The sequence below is a fragment of the Crocuta crocuta genome, unplaced genomic scaffold, assembly GCF_008692635.1.
Source record: "Crocuta crocuta isolate KB4526 unplaced genomic scaffold, BGI_CrCroc_1.0 scaffold41, whole genome shotgun sequence".
NCBI lineage: Eukaryota > Metazoa > Chordata > Mammalia > Carnivora > Hyaenidae > Crocuta > Crocuta crocuta.
Genome location: NW_027529428.1, coordinates 11,294,916 through 11,310,150, shown reverse-complemented (window position 1 = coordinate 11,310,150; position 15,235 = coordinate 11,294,916).

The window sequence follows — 15,235 nt, the reverse complement described above, 5'->3', positions numbered from 1 at the left end:
GGGGGGTGGAGAAAAGTAACTTGATTTCACAGTTCATTCCCTGAAGGACTAAACGTAAAAAGCCACGTGAACAGTGACTGGCCGGCCTCACCTTTCTGTCCCCAATAAGCCTCATTAAAGAGTTGCCTCTAAATGCTGCCTGCCACGCCTCTTGAAAATGTAAACGTTTCTGAGCCCTTTGCTGTGAAAGTGTCACTGACATTCAGGAGTTCTCAAACCAAAGATCATTCTGTCTGCACTTGGTGTCTGCCAGGGTGTGTACTGCACAGAAGACTCGGGGGCTCTGATGCCTTTTCTTCCACAGAGATGTCCATATGCACACATTTCATTAATTGTGTGTGTGTGTATTTTTTAATATATTTTTTAAATGTTTATTTTATTTTTGAGAGAGCAAGAGAGAGAGCATGAGCAGAGGAGGAGCAGAAAGAGACAGGGACAGAGATCTGGAGTGGGCTCCATGCTGACAGCAGAGAACCCAACATGGGGCTCGAACTTACCAGCTGTGATATCAAGACCTGAGCCAAAGTCGGATGCTTAATCGACTAATCCACCCAGGTGCCTCTGTGTTTGTGTGTGTGTGTTTTTTTTCTTTTTTTAAGTTCAGGATACTTCTAGAATCAGCTGCTATAGGACAGGTCTGAGAATGCAAAAAATCTCCCAGAGACAAGATGGAAAAAGCCATCTTCATAAGCCCGTGAGTGTAGTATTATAAGCTAGGTCAGTAGTGTAATAAGCTAGGTCACGGGGGTGAGGAGGTGCTTTGTAAATTACAAAGAACCACATAAATAAAACGATGTTCATGTTAATGTAAAGAGCCCCCGTCCTTCCCTTGCTTAGTTCAACCTCTTCTTGGGAAAGAAAGGTTTCTCAGTGACAAGTCTATGCAAACCTGTGGCGTCCTGATTGTCTGTCTCTGGTTGGGTTTCACAAACTCCCTGGACCTCAGTTTCCCCTAGTGTTAAATGAGAGTGTGGACCTGCATAGAATATAGTCATATAGTCCATTCCCAGGAGCGCCTGGGTGGCTCAGTCCATTAAGCGTCCGACTTCGGCTCAGGTCATTATCTCATACTTCATGAGTTCAAGCCCTATATCGGGCTCTGTGCTGACAGCTCAGAGCCTGACTCCTGCTTCAGATTCTGTGTCTCCCTCTCTCTCTGCCCCTTCCCTGCTCACACTCTTGTCTCTTGCTCTCTCAAAAATAAATACACATTAAAAAAAGAATATAGTCCGTTCCCAGTCCAGACATTCAGTGGTCTTGTCAGACCAACTTAACAGGCTGGTTTTATTTCCTTCTAGTAGATGAGGCAATGACAATGAATGATGTTTTTAAGTTATAGAGTAAATATGGTTATTGGTATTGTTCTACTTGAACTTCAGTTGAATTCAAGTTCATATAATACCCATCTTATCGTGTCCTTGCTTGCTTTTGGGAACTTGTGCTGTAGACTGAATGTCTAAATCCCCCCGAAATTCCTGCGCTGGATCCTGGCCCTCAGTGTGATGGTGCTAAGAGGTGGGGGCCTTGGGGAGGTGATTAGATCATAAGGACAGAGCCTCTTGAATGGAATTAAGAGGCTCTTATGGAGACTCCAGGGAACCCCTCCCACCATATGAGGATTCAGTGAGAAGACAGCCATCTAGGACCCGGGAAGCAGAACTTCACCAGATACTGAATTTGCTGGGCCTTGAACTTGGACTTCCCAGCCTCCAGAGCCGTGGGAAATAAATTTCGGTTGTTAATAAGCCACCCAAGTCTGTGGTATTCTGTTATTGCAGCCCAAATGGACTAAGATACCTGCCACACCACCTCATCTTAGTCTTTACTGACCTCCATTTTACACATGAAAAAAACAAAGCTCAGGAACATTAAAAATTCAAGTTATGTTCCTGTTTGGTTATTTTTTAAGTTTATTTATTTTGAGGGAGAGGGAGAATCCCAAGCAGGCCTTGTGCTGTCAGCGAAAAGCCCAGCTCGGGCCTGGGCTCAGGAACTGTGAGATCATGAAGAAAACTTTTTTTTTTTTTGAAGGCTTTACTTATTTATTTTTGAGAGAGAGAAGAGAGAGAGAGAGCAGGAAGGGGCAGAGAGAGAATCTCAGGCGGGTTCCATGTTCCCAGCACAGAGCCAGACGTGGGGCTCGAACTCACAAATCACAAGATCATGACCTGAGCCAAAACCAAGGGTTGGACGTTTAACCAACTGAGCCACCTAAGTACCCCACCCTCACACCCCTGCAAAAAAGACTCTTAACAATAGAACAATATAAACAAATGCTAAGTGGGTATTTAAAAATTTCCTTTCTTCAAAAATAAAATTATTTTTTAGTGTGGGTGGAAATTCTGAAGAGTCGTAGGTCGGTACCAGTGAGAAAAATAAATAAAATTGTGTGCGTTATGTTTATGTGTGTGTGTCTATATCTTGCTTCTAATGAAAGTTTCACGTCTTGCTTACTTGGAATTTAGTTAAGTGATGCACTCCCCTATCTGGGACACAACATAAAAAATGTATTTAATCAGGCTGCTATAACCAGAGAATGTAAGTTAAGGGATCTGTGCTATTTCTTTTTAATTAATTTATTTATTTTGAGATAGAGTGGGAGCGGGGAAGGGTCAGAGAGAGATTCGCAAGCAGGCTGTGCGCTGTCAGATTGGAGCCCGGCATGGGCTCAATCCCATGAATCAGAACCGTGAGATGCTGACCTGAGCCAAAAGCAAGAGTCAGACAGATGCAGCCCCCTGGGCACCCCAGGGGATTTAATACTTTCCTTGTGGGCTAGCTTTTCAGGCCTATTTACTTTTACTTTACAAATAATGCTGACTGGCTCAACTATTTAGGTTCGAAGGCCCTGGGAGCATCCTGTCTAAGGCTGTGGGAGAATTACAACCACAAAAACAGTCCCGAGGCAGGCATAAAAACAATTTATGACCAGCAAACTGGAAAAGCCTCACAGTGCGGGGCCAGGAGCCTCCCACACCTCCAACCCGGGGAGCATCATCACATTTATGGGGTCACCCACGCTAAGGATGAGTTTTCAGGAAAAAGTTGTAAGTGTTCAGTATTACATGTTAAAGGAGGCAAGAAAATATCACAATAAGTTTAGGAAGCTTTCTATTATGATTTGCTTCAATATACAACAATCAGTGGATAGAGCCCCTGGCCACTTGAAAAGGTCACTTCCCAGAAGGACTTCTTTTCCTCTGCTTTGAGGATCCAGATACGCACTGGGGCCCGTAAAAGAGAACCTAAGATTTTTGTATTAGAATTTAAAAAATGTATCCAGGGGCACCTGGGTGGCTCAGTCGGTTAAGCATCCAACTTTGGCTCAGGTCATGATCTCGCAGTTCGAGGGTTTGAGCCCCGTGTCGGGCTCTGTGTTGATAGCCAGCTCAGAGCCTGGAGCCTGTTTCAGATTCTGTGTCTCCCTCTCTCTCTGACCCTCCCCTGCTCATGCTGTCTCTCTCTCTCAAGAAATAAATTTTTTAAAAAACATTAAAAAAATTTTTAATATAAAAAAAGTATCCAAACTCTGCTACTGACTTATTTGTTGGCAGAAGCCTCACTTTTATTACCTATAAAANTCTCTCTCAAGAAATAAATTTAAAAAAAAACATTAAAAATTTTTTTTTAAATAAAAAAAGTATCCAAACTCTGCTACTGACTTACTTGTTGGCAGTAGCCTCACTTTTCTCACCTATAAAATGGGGATGTCTGGGGCACCTGGGTGGCTCAGTCAGTTAAGCGTCTGACTTCGGCTCAGGTCATGATCTCACCGTTTGTGGGTTCGAGCTCCACATCTGGCTGTGTGCTGACAGCTCAGAGCCTGGAGCCTGCTTCAGATTCTGTGTCTCCCTCTCTCTCTGCCCTTCCGCTGCTCACACTGTCTCTTTCTCTCAGAAACAAATAAAACATTAAAAACATTTTAATTTAAAATGGGGATGTCTGACCCATGGCACCTGGGCCCACATGCAAAGCACTTAACACATAATCAATACTGTCACATGCAAAGCACAATTTCATATGCAAGTTTGGGAGTTTCCCCCAAAGTATTATCTATGACATCCTCTACTCAGCTTCACACTTAGTCAAAATGCTCATTTTGTTACCTTGGTGATAGATTCTGATTTCCTGGAACAATTTTCTTGCCCCCTTACAATGCTTATATGTATATATTTAAAGTTTATTATTTATTTTTGAGAAAGACAGAGCATGAGCAGGGGAGGGGCAGAGAGAGGGGGAGAATCTCAAGCAAGCTCTGCGCTGTCAGCGAAGAGTCTGACGTGGGGCTCAAACTCACAAAACTGAGATCATGACCTGAGCCGAAGTCAAGAGTTAACCAACTGAGCCACCCGAGGGCCCCTACAGTGCTTATATTTTACTCCATCTTCTGCATAGCTTCTAAAAATAATTTGGCCTAACTGAGTTTGATAGATGGTATTAAATAATAAGTGTACAATATATTTCTTAAGCTATACCTGCCCCCATATTGTAGTAAGCCCTACTGCTACATCTAAAGAGAGACCTACATGCGTAAATGTGAAGTTTGTGTGGACGGACTAGGCAAAGTTGTCAAGGAAGGCAGGCTTCACACCGCCAAGGTACACACCAGGATTAAAATAACTTTAGGTCATGTCCAGTTGAATTCTTGGCATGGGTTTATCTTTTGTAAACGGAAATAGTCACATACCAGAAGGGGAAGGAGGGGCCCTGGTATGAATGACATACATTTTTTCCTGTTGTTCAAAGCTATGACTTCATGACCGTCTTTCTGTGCACAACTATTGTCAGGTATTACATCACATTACTGTTAGACATCTTACAACAGTAAGAAATGCTTTCAAATCCTTGGTTTGACTTAATTATCCATAATATGCTAAAGATCCCAGTCAATGGCCCCTTTGGAATACATAAAACTGAGGTCATTATATTCTGATGTCTGCTAGCAGAATCTGAGTTCACACAGTCCACCTTTTTTGGATATATTAATTAAGACATAGAATGTTTTAACCCCCCAAGAAACTGGGTAGAGAAGGAGGGGTGCCTGGGTGCCGCAGTCAGTTAAGCAACTAACTTGATGTCGGCTCAGGTCATAATCTCAAGGTTCATGGGTTTGAGCCCCATGTCAGGCTCCGTGGTGACAATGCAGAGCCTGCTTGGGATTCTCTCTTTTGGCCTCTCTCTCTACGCCTCCCCTGCTCATGCTTTCTTAAGAATGGAGAGATAGATAGATGGTAGGTAGGTAGGTAGGTAGGTAGAAAAAAAGAAAGTAAGAAAGAAGGAAGGAAGAAAAGAAAGAAAGAAGAGAAAGAAAAACTGGGCAGAGAAGGAAAATATCTCAACATGATAAAGGTCATATATGGCATGCCCACGGTTAACATCATACTCAAAAGCGAAACACAGAGATTTTCCTCTAAGATCAGGAACAAGACAAGAATGCCTCTCTCCCCATTTTTATTCAACACACTATTAGAAGACCTAGCCAGAGCAAGTAAGCAAGAAAAAGAAACAAAGGAAAGGAAAAAGTAGAGCTGTCATTATTTGCAAATGACATGACTGTAGAGAAAACCTTAGAGATTCCAACAAAGAACTGTTTGCAGTTTTAAATAGTTTCAGTAAAGATGCAGGACACAAAATCAATACACAAAAATCAGTTGTGTTTTCATACAGCAGCAATGAAGTATCAGAAAGACAAATTCAGGAAGCAATGCCATTTTTTTTTAAATGTTTTATTTATTTCTAGGAGAGAGAGAGAGAGACAGCGTGAGCAGGGGAGGGTCAGAGAGAGGGAGTCACAGACTGAAACAGGCTCCAGGCTCTGAGCTGGCAGTCAGCACAGAGCCCGACGCGGGGCTCGAACCCACGAACCGCGAGATCATGACCTAAGCGAAAGTCGGATGCTTAACCGACTAAGCCACCCAGGCGCCCTGGAAGCAATGCCATGTACAACACCAGAAGGATTAAATACTTAGGAATGAATTTAACGAACAAAATGAGAGACTTGTACACTGAAAACCAGAAGACATTGAGTAAAGAAATTAAAGAAGATACAAATAAACATAAAACTATTCTGTATTCATGGATGAAAAGAATTAATATTGTTAAAATGTCCAAACTACACAAAATGATCTACAGATTTGGTGAAATCCCTGTCAAAATTCCAGTAGCGTCGTTCTTAGAAACAGAACAAATAATCGTATGATCTGTATGGAGTCACAAAAGAACCTGACCAGCCAAAGCCATCTTAAGAAAGAACAAAGCAGAAGGCATCATACTTACTAATTTCCAACTATACTGTAAAGTTAGAGTAATCAAAACAATGGTGTGCCTGGGTGGCTCAGTCAGTTAAGCGTCTGACTTCAGCTCGGGTCATGATCTCGCGGTTCATGGGTTCAAGTTCCACATCAGGCTCTGTGCTGACAGCTCAGGTACTGGAGTGTGTTTCAGATGCTGTGTGTCTCTCTCTGCCTCTACCCCCCTCACACTCTGTCTCTCTAAGATAAATATTAAAAACTTTTAAAAACCCCAATGGTATAGTATTAGCATAAAGCAAACACATAGGTCAATGGGATGAAATTGAGAGCCCAGAAATAAACTCACATATATGGCCAATTAACCTACAGCAAAGGAGCTAAGAATATACAGTAGGAAAAAGATATCTCTTAATAAGTATCGGGAAAACTAGACAGCCACATACAAAAGAGTGAAACTGGACCCCTATTTATACCAAACTTAAGAATCAAGTCAAAGTGGATTAAAAACTTGAACCTAAGACCTGAAACTATAAAACTCCCAGAAAAAAACACAGGGGTTAGCTCCTTGACATCAGTCTTGGCAATGACTTTTTGGATCTGGCATGAAAAGAAAAGGCAACAAAAGCAAAAATAAACAACAGGGACTACATCAAAATAAGAACCTTTTGCACAACGAAGGAAACCATCAAGAAAATGAAAAGGAAACAGAATAGAAGGAAATATTTGAAAACCACATATCTGATAAAGGGTTAATCAAAAAACACAAGGAACTCCTAAAACTCAGTAGTAAAAAAAAAAAGGAAAGCAATTCAAAATGGGCAAAGGACCTAAACAGACGTTTTTTCCAAAGAAGATACACAAATGACCAAGAGGTACCAAAAAAAAATGTTCAACACCTATCATCAGGAAAATGCAAATCTAAACCACAACGAGGTATCATCTCACACTGTTAGAATAGCTATCATCAAAAAGACCAGAGTAGGGATGCCTGGGTGGCTCAGTAGGTTAAGTGTCAAGTCATGATCTTACACCTTGTGAGTTTGAGCCCTGCATCAGGCTCTGTGCTGACAGCTCAGAGCCTGGAGCCTGCTTCAGATGCTATCTCCGGCTCTGTCTGCTGGTGCTCTGTCTCTCTCTCTCAGAAATAAACATTTAAAAAAAATTTTTTAAAGAAAAAGACAAGAGATAACATAGAATTCAAATTCATAGAAACAGTACAAAAGTGGCTGCCTGGGTTCAGGGGGTGGGGGAAGTAGAGGAAGGTTGGTAAATGGGTAAAAACGTTCAGTGACAAAAAAAGAAAGAGACCATTTCTATTCTTGTAGAAATAGTAAGTCAGAACTAGAGTGTTTACGCCAATAAACCAGGACAGATTTATTGAGCTGTTTACTGAAGACTTAATGTAAATTGTTGGGTGAAGCACTTGTACCCGGCAGGAAAATTAGCTCCCAAAGACATCCTTCTCCTCTGAAATGTCAGCCCCGTTCAGGCTCCATCCAGGTATGAATAAATACGAGTGCAAGGCAGGCAGCTACGTTTCACTTCTGTTTCTGTGATTTGTGGGAACATTAGTAGCACTTCATCTTGACCTCGAAGGTTTTAGCTCTTATTTCTGCCAAGTTAAGTGGAAAAGGTGGCTAATTTATACGGAAAAAAAAGACCATGCCACTGCCCCGATATTTTTATTTCCTACTCCTCCCTTTAGTGCTAACTGAGATTTTTCCAAAAGAAAGTGGCTTAAAGAAAACCATAAGAGAAAAAGACCTTTAAGTTAATCTCCAAGGTTCAGGGGCACCTGGGTGGCTCAGTCAGTTAAGCATTCAACTCTTTTTTTTTTCTTTTTTTAATGTTTATTTTTTATCTTTTTAATTTTTTTAATGTTTTATTTATTTTTGAGAGAGAGATAGAGATAGCATGAGCAGGGGAGGGTCAGAGAGAGAGGGAGACACAGAATCTGAAGCAGGCTCCAGGCTCTGAGCTAGCTGTCAGCAAAGAGCCCGACATGGGGCTAAAACCCACGAACCATGAGATCATGACCTGAGCTAAAGTTGGACGCTTAACCGACTGAGCCACCCAGGTGCCCCTAAGGTTTCTTTATTTTTGAGAGAGAGTGCAAGTGGGGAAGAGGCAGAGAGAGAAGGAAACAGAATCTCAAGTGGGCTCTGTGCTGACAGTGGAGAGCCTAATGTGGGGTTCTGTTCACAAACTGTGAGATCATGGCCTGAGCTGAAGTCAGATACTTAACCAAATGAGCCACCGAGGAGCCCCATAAGCGTCCAGCTCTTGATTTCGGCTCAGGTCATGATCCCACAGTCATGAGATCAAGCCCTGCATTGGGATCCACACTGAGCATAGGGCTTGCTTGGGATTCTCTCTCTCTCTCCCTCTCTCTCCCCCTCCCTGGCTTACATGCATGCTTTTTCTCTCTCTCTCTCTCAAAATAAATAAACATTTTTAAAAGATTAAAGTAAATAAATAGGTAGATAGTTGGATAAAGTCTCCAAGTTTCAAAAGTAATAGAAGCAGGTGAATTTAGAGTCAGAGCTGGTGTGTCAGGCTGCCCAGGCTGTGCACTGCACAAATCTGCACTGCTATTCACAGAGATTACGGTAACCACCATGGTGCCACTTAGAGCTGTGCAGACTGTTCAGGACATATCCCCTGACTGTGGGAGAATTCATCCCGCCAGTCCATAAGCTAGTCTCAAATGTTTCACCAGACATTCCTTAAATCTGCCCCTTCTACCCACCCTCAATCGGGTCCTCACCATTTCTCACCTGTATTGTTATTGCAGAAGACTTCTTGCTCCCACCTCACTCCCTTTCTCTCAGCCCATCTTCCATGCTGCCCCCAGAGTGAGCTTTCAAACGTGTAAATATGATCCCTTACCTTTATAAAACCTTAGCAGGACCAGCCATGAAAACAGAGCTTCTCTGACCTACTGCAGCATTGACACAGCGGTATAATTATGCTCTTATCCCCCCGCGCTCTCAACTACAACGATTCAGGTGCGACAATTCCAAATGCCACCTTCCTAAAAGCGCCGTGCTGTTTCACCTCGCTCCAGACTCGGCCAGTCGTGAACCCATGTTGGTCTTTATGCCCCACGTTTCTGCGTTGGGCATTTGCATCCCCTGAAAAATGTTCCTGGCACAGCCTAGCTAAGCCCTCCTCCGCAGGGCCCATTTAAAACCTGGACCCCCTTCATTGTCCCATAACATCTGAGCGCACGGTATTTCTCCCTCCCACTGCTGATGGCAATGGGAGTAACCAGTCTAGAATGTGTCCCCTCTGCTGGGTTATACACACCGTGAGGACAGAACTGCGTCTCCCCCTTTTCCTGCTTTCACCCCAACAGCCAGCACAACTCGTTGCTCACGAAAAGGGCTCCATAAATATCAAGCGAATGTGTTGTGTTATGTGTTTACAAGTGAAGCCCAAATAAATTTCAAATAAACCTAGTGCCAAAGTGTTTAAAAAAAAATGTAAATTTTATAGAAAAATGAATGGGGGGGCACTGTCAATGAAGGGTGCAAGGAAGGGAAAAAGTCTCTTTCCTTTACCCATCTGCGATTATCAAGCTGGGGGGCTCTATAAGTTAGACTGACAAAAAACAGGGGCGCCTGGCTGGCTCCGTGGATAGAGCATGCAACTCTTGATCTTGTGGTTTTAAGTCTGAGCCCCATGTTGTGCGTGGAGATTACTTAAAAACAAAATCCTTAAAACAAAACAAAACAAAACAAAAAAAACGACTGGGGCGCCTGGGTGACTCATTCTGCTAAGCATCCAACTCTTGGTTTTCTGCTCAGGTCATGATCCCATAGTTTGTGAGTTGGTGCCCTGCTTACAGTGGTGTGGAGCCTGCTTGGGACTCTGTCTCTTCCTCTCTCTCTGCCCCTCCCCTGCTCATACACACTCTCTCTCCGAAAGAAAGAGAGAGAGAGAGAGAGAGAGAGAGAGAGAGAGAAAGAAAGAAAGAAAGAAAGAAAGAAAGAAAGAAAGAAAGAAAGAAAGAAAGAAAGAAAGAAAGAAAGAAAGGAAAAGAAAGAAAGAAAGAAAGAAAGAAAGAAAGAAAGAAAGAAAGAAAGAAAGAAAGAAAGAAAGAAAGAAAGAAAAGAGAGTTTGCAGTGCAGATTTTATTTTCCTCTCCACCAGTATGGGTTGTTAAATCGTTTTCCTGGTAAGGGAGAGGGAGATATATCTACAATTGGAAATTTCTTTTAGAAATGTAAATTCCCTTTACAAAAGGAAAACTTGAGCCCTGTTTGTAGAGTTTTTCCTAAGCCTGCTGATTCTCACTGGGCTTTAGCCCAAAATTATTAATATACCAAAAAGGCAGAGTTTGGAGTGACATATCAAGCCAAACATTAGAGAGGTATGAAACTATAAAATAATGCCATTCTTTTAACTAAGTGTATCTTGTTGTGTTTTGAAGATATAGTTATTTGTCCTAAAATATGTCATTAATATGAACAGGTAATCATTGGGTTATTATTGTTCTTTCTAAGTTACTGAACTAATAAGTATTTTTGGAAATTTCTCAGTTTTAATTTTAAATATGGTGCACATGGATAAATATGGCAGGCACACTGTAGGGGCCAAGGTCAGGCCGACTCCAGATGGGCCACTTTGGCATAAAAATTGTCTTGAGTTAAAAAGCAATGGAAAGCGAGGAGATCCAGGAAAAGCTCCCCCCTTAACTGCCTAAAAGGAATTTAGACAGAGCATCTGCTGCAGAGAGAGAGTTGTCAGCACAGATAACTGTGCTTATTCGGTGAGGTGGGAGTGGTGGATAAGGAAGCCCGCAAGACCTTGTCTGATCAAAGTCCTCTAGGTCCCACTGTTTCTGAGCGGCCCAGCAAACCTCTGTTTACTCGGCTCGTCTTCCTGTGAACTGCATTCCTTGCCTTTGGGGTCCCAGACCCGCACCCCCTTCTCCTTAGTTCAGAATGACATGCGTAACTCATGCCTGAGTGTCTTCGGAATTTTCATGTGCGTGTGGACTCCCTGTATCCACCTGGTAAATGTGACTTTCTCCTGTGAACCTGTTTTCTGTCAGTCTGACTTAGTCTGACTAGAAGGACCCTTTAAGGGGACAGGAAGTCTTGCCCCCTGACTACATACAAACAAAAGTGCTTCAAGCGCATTTTCTACAGCTTTTTGTTCTTGTAACAGACTATATTTTTGATAATTTTTTTTAATGTTTTATTTATTTCTAGGAGAGAGAGAGAGAGACAGCGTGAGCAGGGGAGGGTCAGAGAGAGAGGGAGTCACAGACTCTGAAACAGGCTCCAGGCTCTGAGCTGGCAGCCAGCACAGAGCCCGACGCGGGGCTCGAACCCACGAACCACGAGATCATGACCTAAGCGAAAGTCGGACGCTTAACCGACTAAGCCACCCAGGCGCCCCTGTAACAGACTATTTTTAGAGCAGCTTTAGGGTCACAGCAAAACTGAGGAGAAAGTACAGAGGTTGTTCCCACCCTTCCCACACGGACAGTCTCCCCCATTATCAACATCCACACCCGAGTGGTTCATTTATTACAGCTGATGAGCCTACACTGACCTGCCGCAATCACCCAAAGTCCACGGTTCACATCAGAGTTCAGCCTCGCTGTTGTGCGATCTGTGATTCTGGACAAGTGCATAATGACATGCACCCATTATCACCGTGAAGGAGTTGAGCACAACCCAAACTATGCACTTTGGCATACTGGCTATTTTGAGCGGAGGGCACTTGAAAAACAGAAAGTGCAGGGAGAGACTTTCTCTGACCTCCCCCGCCCCCCCCTTATCCGCCTCCTTTCGTAGGCAAAAGAAAATTCCCTTGTCATAAATCCCCTCCCTAGGAGTCTGATCATCCAGGGAGGTTTGACTCTTATCTCCGGAGAGGAGGCTAGAAGCCAACACCACACCCAGACTTTGTCACACTCCATCCTTCCTCCCATTTACTCTTCCAAAGGGCCCATCCGTCTTTTCTAAAACTGATTTACTCTCCCCTAAGTCTTCTTCCCCAGGAAGATCTTAATATAAACTCCAATCTCACTGCTTTTCTTTTGTGATGCCCTCATGCACATGATAATAAAAATTAATACATTTGCATACATATCCTCCTGGTAATGCACCTGCTGTCAGTTTATGTCATAAACCCAGGCTATTACACCTGGGAAGGTAGAGGGAAGCCCTTCCTCCCCTACAATACTATTGTGAAAAAGAAAACCACAGGCCCAAAATAGCATCACTTTGGCCAAGTCACCCAACTGGAGCTATACCTAATCTAATTGCAGTTTCCACCTCCCTCAAAATCGCAGCCGTGGGGCGCCTGGGTGGCTCCGTCAGTTAAACATCAGACTTCGGCTCAGGTCATGATCTCACGGTTCGTGGGTTCGAACCCCGCGTCGGGCTCTGTGCTGACAGCCTGCTCAGAGCCTGGAGCCTGCTTCGGATTCTGTGTCTCCCTCTCTCTCTGCCCCTCCCCTGTTCATGCTGTCTCTCTCTCTCTCTCTCAGAAATAAATAAAACATAAAAAAAATATCGCAGCCTTAACTAGTCAGTCAGGAATGTTCTGCTGAGTGAGGTGATCTGCCACAAGGGCCCTCCCCATTCCAAAGGAAGATGAGGCCTGATAAGGCCACCCCCTCCCCGCTCTCCACCCCACCTCCCCAACGGCCTCACTAAGTGACCACGCCTCCAACAGTCCTTTTCTTTTGCTTAATAACTTTCTGGCCGCACCCCTCCTTCCTATAAAAACCTTCCTTCTGGTACAACTCCTGGGAGAATCCTTCCCCTCGCTGGCTGCGATGCTGCCCACTGTTTAATGAAGCCAGTTACATCTTCAAATGTACTTGGTTGAACTTTGTTTTTAAAGCATCCTACAGAGTGCTTCCACTACTGTAAATATCCTGTGTTCTGCTTCTATGACTTTTAAGACAACAAGGGGTCCTGAGTTTTTTTTTTTTAAGTTTGGAACCACAATCATCTGAACATAGTGATCCCACCATCCCACCCATGAGACTCCAATTCCAGACTCTCAAGGGCCTCTGACGGCATCCCCTCTGTGCTATCCTAGGAGACCCTCTCCCTCTTCGGGCTTTCTGCTTTCTGCTTTCTCTTCTGCTCCCTGCTTTTAAGGGCGCTTTGTCCTTTTATGCATTTTTGTGCATCACCAGCAGAGCCCTGCTTCTTCCTTGTCCCGAGTTAGGCCTTTGAAATGCAAAAGGACTCTTGTGAATGTCACAGGGGTTGGAGGAGGAAACCCAAGGCCCTTCTCATTGGTCTGCCCCCCGTTGAGCCATCCTTAAGATAATGGGAACTTTCCAAGGACCTGACTCCTGTACCCTAGGCCAGGTGTGGGCCAAGCCCGGGAGGAGGAAGTAGGGAGCAGGAAAGCGAAGCTCCCGCTCCAGGCTGGCAGTGCCGGGATGGGCAGGGGGCTCTACCCTGCTCTCTGCCTTGACATTCCTCCCAATAAGGGCTTCTTGCCTCCGTAGGCTCATGGTCCTTACAGCAAGTGCAGCCCTAGTGGGAGAGGCCTCTCAGGGGCTTTAGAAAAAACTAACAAGGGGGGCAAGTTAAAAGATTGCAAGACGCCATAAAAACATCACAGTGAACACCCTTCCAGACACTCGTTGGAATATAAGTGGGGCTCAGCCTCCTTCCTTCACAACTGACCTGGTCCTGATCTTTGTGGTTTGTGACCACTATGGTGCCTAAATGGGGCGTCTCTCGATTGGACAGGGGCCCCCAAATGTGGGGCAAGGGTCTGATGGAAGCTGGTGGCACTAAGAGGTGAAAGAATTCACCCGAGGCCGAACAAAGGAGATAGAAGTTTATGGAATACATTGCAAGGGAGTGGAGGGCGGGCTAGCAGAGGAGAGGCTATCTGCAAGGAGGTCTTGGGAGGGGGTTGCTTTTAAGGAGGGAAAGTGAGGAGGTAGGCTGATGTATGGAAATTTCCTTCTTGGTAACTGTGTAGCCCAGTGGTCGGTTAGGGCCTAAGGATAATTCGGGATGGGTCACCTCACCTGATGGGCTTGTCTCTACTCAGCTAGGTGGTGCCTTCCCATTGCTGAAGCTGGTGTGGCCTGAAAGCACCCTCCACAGCCACCATGTGACTCGGGTGACAAACTCCAGCTTCCAGGTCTACACCAATGTTTTGAGAACATTTTGCCAGGACCACCTCATGCCCGAAGTAAAGTATGCACACCATACATAAGGGTGAAATCACCAGACTCCCAAGGAGAGTTCACTCACCATGCAAATCCCTGGGCAAACTCTAAGGGTAGAGCAGAAATCGGCATCTTAGACCAGCTCCCAACTCCCCAGAGGGATTCCTACAGAAACCAAAACCTCCATGGCCCCTGCCTTAGAGATGCTAAATGGGCTTATCTGGAAAGGGCCATACAGTTGCTAAATGGGCTTATCTGGGAAATCTGAGCCACTTCCCCTGGAGGGAAGTTGGCTGGCTGGGAAGGGAGGGAGGAAGTTGGCCTCTCCCCCAGCCCCTCCCCACTCTCACCCTCTCCAAGACCAAGAAGGAGTCCCTGGGGCAGCTTGAAAGGATGGAGAGATTCCCAGGGGCTTTGGGAAGTGACGTCAGGGTTGGGAAGGCAGGACATTCCCAGTGGAAAGCATTCATCATGGCTGCCTTTGGGCTACAACCCTTCATAAACACATTCTTCTCTAAAATCTGATACATGGGTTTAGAAGATGGGCCATTAAACAAGTAAATAGTATTTCTAATACTAATAATCAAGAGTGTCAGTAGTGTTGAAGTTTTTCTGGAACCCTTTCCTGAGTTGCCTCATGCCCAGAAAAGGAAAATAACAGTGTTTAGTCATAAATTATAGGATCAGTGCACATAGCTATCAAGATGATGAGCCAGGGCTTGTAAACTGGTTTTGTTTTGGTCTAATTAGATGTTTGTCGTGTGTGTGTGTGTGTGTGTGTGTGTGTGTGTGTGTGTGTGTGTGGCTTCATCCCCTT